This window comes from Pteropus alecto, unplaced genomic scaffold, assembly GCF_000325575.1.
Source record: "Pteropus alecto unplaced genomic scaffold, ASM32557v1 scaffold88, whole genome shotgun sequence".
NCBI classification, from domain to species: Eukaryota; Metazoa; Chordata; class Mammalia; order Chiroptera; family Pteropodidae; genus Pteropus; species Pteropus alecto.
This window is the reverse complement of record NW_006494611.1, coordinates 15,578,268-15,585,715: the sequence shown is the minus strand read 5'-3', so window position 1 is coordinate 15,585,715 and position 7,448 is coordinate 15,578,268.

The following is a 7,448-nucleotide window of genomic DNA, read 5'->3' as shown; positions in this document are numbered from 1 at the left end:
CAAGGCCTCTTCGGGGTTATGTTTTCCAAGTCTAAAGAGATTTTATAGATGGGCAGATCAAGGTTCATGGAGTGACTTGCCACAAGTCTTACTGTTTGTCGGGGATTTTCTTTTACTTTTTTTAAAAAGGAAGTTTTTTCCCCCATAATTTTTTTTTTTATAAGATACACAATACAGAAAACTTATCATTTAACCGTTTTACGTGTATAGTTCAGTGGCATTAAGTATATTTTTATTGTTGTGCAACCATCACCACTATCTATCACCAGGATTTATTCATCTTCCCAAACTGAAATTTTGTATTCATTATAAAATTACTCTCTGTTCCCTGCCCCCCACAGTCCCTGGAACCACCACCGTTCTACTTTCTGCCTCTATGAATTCAGCTACTCTGGGTACCTCATATAAATGATCATGTAGTAGTTGTCCTTTTATGACTGGCTTATCTATAACTTTTTTAGTTGAAGGAAATATGCTTTACAGAAACAGGAATAGTCTAGCCTTGTCCTTGACTCACCAGTCGACTTGGTCCAGAGTAAGTTGATCAACTGTTTTTAATGTCCTCAGCTCTAAAATGGCACATCTTTCTCTGAAGAATACAATGCAATGCCATGATATTAGTCAATTAATATTAAAAAGGAAGATCTTAAAATTTATAATGAAATAGTCACAAAATATTAACTTTGCAGTTCAGGTATTTGCTCCCAGTATTTTGGTCCAAGAGAACACAAATACTCAGAAAGTGACTTCGTGGTCATTGGAGTCAGAGCCAAAGATGAAGGATGATAATTCAGGGTCTCATGACCATTCCTGGGTAGGATCAAGCATACCTCTCTGGTGACTAGTTCAGAGTTTTCCAAGTTCAATGTCTCCCTGTCCAAGACAGTGTTGTCTACACACTGCCCACATCTTGCACTTTGTACTTTCCTTTCGTGTGCTTCTTGATCATCCTTATTCTATTTACACAAAGTTATTCCAGATGGTAGAATATAATTGATTAAGTTTTCGTTTCCTAAATATATCATATTTCAGTCCTGCCTCCCTAAGACACTCGGAGCTTTGAGTGTTCATAAAACTCTTTAGACGTTTGTGTACACACTATTTCTTGATTTCATCTTGAGTGGGTAATTTAAGCCATGATTTTCATATTTTACTCATTTACCACTAGGGAGAAACGTTATTTTAAAATTCTTGGAGGAGAAAGGGTACCTGGCAGAAAAGTTGGGTGACTAACTGTTGCCTCCATGGACATCCTAAAAGCAAATAAATTGTACTAAGGCATTTGTTCTAAGCATTTGTTTGTCATCAGGCTCTAAGTTATGTCCCAATTTTTCATTGTAATTTTGTCTATATAGCAGGAAAGGGTATACAGATATGAAACTCTTAAAATAAATTCAGCAAGCATTTGTTTGCTTACTATATACTAAGTGCATTACCTGTATTATTTCATATAACCTTATTAAAAATTCCTATGAGATATATGCTTTTGTTATATCCATTTAGGTGATGAGAAAACTGAGATACAGAATAGTTCTTTGCCCTATGACACATAGCCAGTAAGAGATTGTGCCAGAATTTGAACGTGAGTAGTCTTGACTACAAAGTCAGATTTTATTTATTTGCTTTTTTATTCATTCAACAAATTTCAGTGAGAGCCTATTATATTTTAGGCCTGATACAAGGGATAAAGCAGTAATGATGAAAGTCTTGCCCTCATGGAGCTTATGTTCTCTTAACTTCTTTTCTGTAAATTCTTGTATTTTCATTATCATCTAACCTAAGATGTTTTGACACTGCTGCTTATTTCAGCTTCTCATTAAGATATTATGAAAGGAAGATTTGATAACCATCAGCAGCTTTTCCAGTCAGCTAGGATAACCTCTTTCAACAATAGAATTGAAGAAACCATTGAAGACAAATATTGTTTCTTCTTGTAATATCAAGGACAAGTTATCACAACTTCTGAGACTATTGTAGGGTTTCTCGCTTTGAAGGACAAGAATTAAGAATGTTTGTTTTATATAATAGCTAAAGTCCGTTGCTTTAAGTTAGGCCAGTTTTCTCTTAGCTTTTCTGCAAACTTATACAAAAATCAACCAGTATCTTAGTAAGTCTTTGAAGAGTTGAAGACAGTATGAAGACACTAATTTGCTTTTTTTTGAGTGTTTTTTGTTTTTGTTTTTGATCCAAGATGGACATGTGAAGTACAAGAGAGAAGGTCGTCTTTGGTGGTTTGCCATCCCCTTTCAGATACTCTTTCCTCCTGTGGGCTCCCCAGCCTCCCTGCCAGCAAAATGTTAGAGTTAATACCCCGCTAAAGTGTTAACTCATAACCAAATCCTCCTGTACTTCCCTGGCCTTTCTCCTATCATATGGACTTCAGAAGTCTACAAATCCTGGTGAGCTGGGAACCAGTAGTTGAAGAGATGGCTCTTAAGGCTCAATTACAATCCTGTCTGGAGAATTGGCATTTTAATGGAAAACATTTCTGCTACTCTTTCATGAGGGGACTGAATAAAGATTTAACATGCCACTCTGCATTGTTGAACTAACCCAGATTATTAATAATTGGGGGACGGAGATTAGTTTTCTTTGTACAACTTCCAATTGCTTAGTGAAATGTTTAGGTTTCTCCATCTTGATTTTAAGAATTGGACGTGATGAATATTGAGTGCAGAGGAAAGAGTACTTTCTGATCATTGCATGCCTTATTTTATGCTGTATCCTAGATCCATTGCCATGCTTGGAATGTCTCATTCATTCTACAAAGATTCTTTGGATATATTAAAGTATCTGGACCTCTGCTAGGTATTATGGGATTACTAGGTACTATTCAGCTGGTGGTGGTCCACAGAATTACTACTTGTAATATTTTTACATTTCTTTATAATTTAAAAAACACTTCTTATTATCTCATTTAATCTTCTATATGGTCATTATAACAATACAAATGTATAAAGAAAATCTTCCCTGTAGACCAGTGATTAAGATGGTAATATTAAGCTAAATTTTCATAGGAAGAAAATGAAGGTTAAGGAAGTTAAGTGACTTGCCTTGACTAAAAATCATTTTTTTCTTGACTCTGAGTCTAGTGTCTTTTTTTCTACACCACAGTTACATGTAAAATCAGGACTTTTTAAAATTCATGTGCCTAGTCTCCTCTGGTATTTGAATATTTATGTTACTAAGTTTCTGTAATGCATTTGCCCCAATTGAATTTCATACCTTTTTTTTTTTGCTGGGACTTTTTTCTAACTTTTCTACAATCACTCCTAACTTAGAATCATTTGCATTCAGATTTAATAGAATATTTTTAGTTTCTGCATTTAAGTTATTTGTTCATTTATGATCTTCAAAGATTTAATCTGGCCTCCCAAAAGAACAGTTGTGGTTCCATAATGATATTTTAAAATGTCATAGCCCTGATGATTGGAGTAAATCCAGTTTTTCCTTATAGTCTGTACCTATTTTAGTAAGTCTCTGTTCTTTCAGTAAAAATGGAACTTGCTCCAGCCAACTGTTGAAATCACAGTAAAGAAAATGCAGCTAGATTTTCTGCCTCTTAAAGAAGAAAAAAAAAATCGTCAGTCTGTGTCTTTAGCATAATGTATTTAAAGCACTTTAAAATATTTATTTAGCTAGTTGCACAGTAGAATAATCTAGCCTACACTTAAGGCTGTTTATCTGTACTCACTTTTAGTATATAGACTTAATTTCTCTTTTATTTTTTTTTCTGTCTTTCTCATTTTTCATAGCCATGGCTTTTGCTATTTTACCTTGATGTCTTTGTAAGTGGCAGAGTCTTGAGCATGTAGGACTCATTTCTTGACCACTCATGGTACTCCAGATTTCCACTGGAGTTTATGTCATTTGATCATGTTCCATTTAACATTTTATTAATAAATTTGGTGTATTGCTCCATAATTGTTTCAAAGGTGGCCTTTGAGATCATCCGATACCTAAAGGATAAAGTAAGAATTGGCTAGCTTTAGCAAGGGTGGGGAGAGGTGAGGGAAGTGGGGCAGGGTACTGCTTTGAAAGAAGGCCCATCTCTAACTAGAAGGTAAAAAGGTTCATTGTGGCTGCAGCATGGAGTTTGAGGGAGAGGCTGCAGAAGTGACGGGTCTGTGATGGGCTTATTAAGTATTTGGCTTTATCCTAAGAACAAGGATTTTTTAAAGCTAGGGAGCAGCATGATCAAATTTGTAGTTAGAGTCCTCTGGCTGTGCTGTGGAGAAAGGTTTGGCGGAGAAGAGCTGTAGGGAGACTGTGTAAGAGTTCATTGAAGTAATGGAGGGTAGAGATGATAGTAATCTGAACCAGGGTCAGTTAAGTGGAAGGATTCAAGAGACATTTAACAGAGAGAGTCCTTGAGAATTATTGATTGCAGAGGAATGGTGCATTAAGAGAAAAAGACTCGGTCAAGGGTGATTGGAAGTCCTTCAGTTGTCTGTTCCCCTCCCATTCCTCTATCACTGGTTTTAGGCAATCACACATTTTGAATTGTAATATCCATAGCCATAAAATATATACATTTGGACCCATTAGGAGACTTTTATGTATTCTAAAATCTCTGTAGGAAGATTTTTAGATTACAAAGGGTAGTTTTATGTTAGAGATATTCCATGTTAAAAGATTAAATAGTGTACTTACATATATAAAATAATTTACCATAATGAAAAAGTCATCTTATTTAACATTTCAGGTAAATGGAAAGATATAACCCTATTTTTAAAATGTTATGCCATTAAACAAGAGTTCATTGATATATTTATTAGACAAGGAAAGAATATGAACTTTTTGGTATAGAATTACCCATCCATTGCCCCGCCTTAACTGAAATAAAAATCTATACAAAAAATATAAATGAATGAAAACATTTGTTAAGTATGCACATAGCTTCAGATGGTTCTGAGGGTTATCAAGAGCCATTTGTGGTTCCCTGGACGAATCCAGATCAAATGATCAAGTGAAAAGTTATCACTTTTCTTTGATAGGAAATCACCAGTGGCCACTTCACTCCTAAATACCACCTAGGCAATTATTTCCTTCCTTCTCTTTGTCTATTCTTCTCTCGCATTGTTCCTTTATTTTCTTTAATTTATTTTGTACCAGGCTTCCCTTGAATTCTTGGACTTGCGAAGTTCTCTTGAGAGGTGTAAATAGTAGGGAACTGGCACTTTTGTTTTGGTCTTGGCTTTACCAAAATCAGCTCTGTAATTATGAATTTGCCACTTCTCAGGATCTTGAGAAAGCTGAAGTAGATTAGTGATAAGGGGACTCCCAGCTATGATTTTTTTATGTCTCTTTCCTGGTCCTGTATATCCAGTTGCTTCCATGCTTTTGTTTATCTGAGGGCCCCACTGGTACTTGAGATTTGTTATCAGAATCCCCCACCCACATACTGAGGCTTCCGAGTCAATGGGTGAGTCAGTGGAAAGCAGTCCAAGGGGAGGAGGAGAGGCAACATAGCAGCTGAAAGTCTTCTGTTTAAATGCTTAGAACCTATGCATAGGTCTGGAAACTTGCCTCTTTGTAACATTCTCTCTTGCTGTTTTTATGTTGTTGTTGTTGTTGTTATTTTCTTAACCAGACAGATGTTTGAGTTTTTATTTTTGTTTTTTGTGTTCGTTCATTTTTTTTTTCTTGGAATAGGAGGGGTAGGGCGGTTGCTGAAGAGGGGAAAGGAGAAACTACCGAACATTTTTTACAAACCGTGCTGCTTCTAGAGATACAAAGCACAGATTTCCTTACAAAGGTTGTAATTCTGTCCCCTACCTCCAAGTCCACCATTTGCACTTTCGCTTGTGGCAGCCCACCTCCACATCTCTCTTCAGGTACTGCTCTATAGCATATTCATGACCTCCTCCTCCCTCCATTGCTAATATAAGTCCTTATAATATCCATCCTCAAGCTATTTCCTCAAGGAATGCTAATTAACCCCACTTACAGTGCTGATCACCAGTCACATTTAAGCTCCCTGGACTTCATGAAGTGTTATTCTTTAAAAATATATTTAAAATAGGTTCACATGCAAAATAGAATACCAAATCATATTGTATGTATTGTAGTATATATGGAAATATATATATTGCAATATATTTTAAATACACTAGAAATAGGAGACTTCATGTATTGATCTGTTTTATCTCTGAGATGATGATCTGAAGTGTTAAACACTTCACTTATAAAGTCATTTGACCTGATTTGTTTTCCATGCTCATTGTGATTGTTATGACTTATTGAAGTTGACCCAACTTGGAAGTTGTCATGTTTATCTTTGCCTTAAAATGCAGTCATTGAAAGCTGTTTCAGAAAATGTATTGCTCCTGCTATGATACTAAAAGTAGTAATTTTTAAATGTTATGTCTGCTCTACATAAGTTCAATTATATATAAATAAGATATTTTAAAAAGCTGGCCTGGTCTACTTCTTGGTGTATTTTAAATTTGAAATGGATCTTTGAACACATGTATGGCTGCTGGACTAGTGGTCGTTGCGTTCATTGGTTTGCCACTCAAGCCATCTTCATAATCTATCACTCTGGTACTAAGGAAGATGACTCCTGTCAATTGGAGATAAAGTGCTTTGCATTAATTTCCCCTTCCCTTCCACTGCTGTCAACTCCCTAGCCATCACTGCTCTCACTGCTACAGAAACAAAGATGATGTAATTATAACACCTTTTCCTCTTTCTAATAAGTACTACACAAGATTGAAAGTTGCTCTTTACTGATTCTCTTTGGGATGTTAAACTTTTGCTTAATCAGTGGAGACCACACTGATTTACCTGTTTCTCTAGGATTACTGGATTGCAGTTTTCTGAGAAGCAAAGAACCAGGTCTAATTTATGTTTAGCAAAATAGTGGTAGTAGTAGAAATAATAAGTTTGTGGAATGCAGAATAGGATTGAACGACTTTGAGGAATTCTTAAATGCATGCTTTTGAATACACTTTTTGCAGTGAATGGTTTTTTGTAGATCTCAATGTCCACTGGTTTTTTGTTTTGACCCTTGCAAAGAGTCATAACTATTTACCTTTCCTCTAAAAACCCCCACCCTTACCGAGCTGCTTGCTTACAGTTGTCAATTGCCCTCTCTGGACCCACCCCACAGTAACAAGTTCGTTAGTGTTTTTTAAATAAGGTACAAATCAAAGGCTGTCTCATTCCCCCTCCCCACACCCCGCCATTCCCGCCGCGGCCAGGTGGGACAGGCGTGGGGAAGAGCAGCTCAGTAAACAATTTCTCAGGTTGACTCATTCTCAGCACTGACCGTTGTTTTTAAACGCGCCTGGGGAAATATACTAGGCATTGTTATAATGAAAACAACCGTGAGGGGCTGGTGGTGGAGAGAAAAACCGAGAAAAAAATTGGCCAAAGCTACGTGTCGCGCTGGAGCCAGGGGACAGGGCGGGAGGGGCAGCCGCGGCACCTGCGAGGAGCGCGAG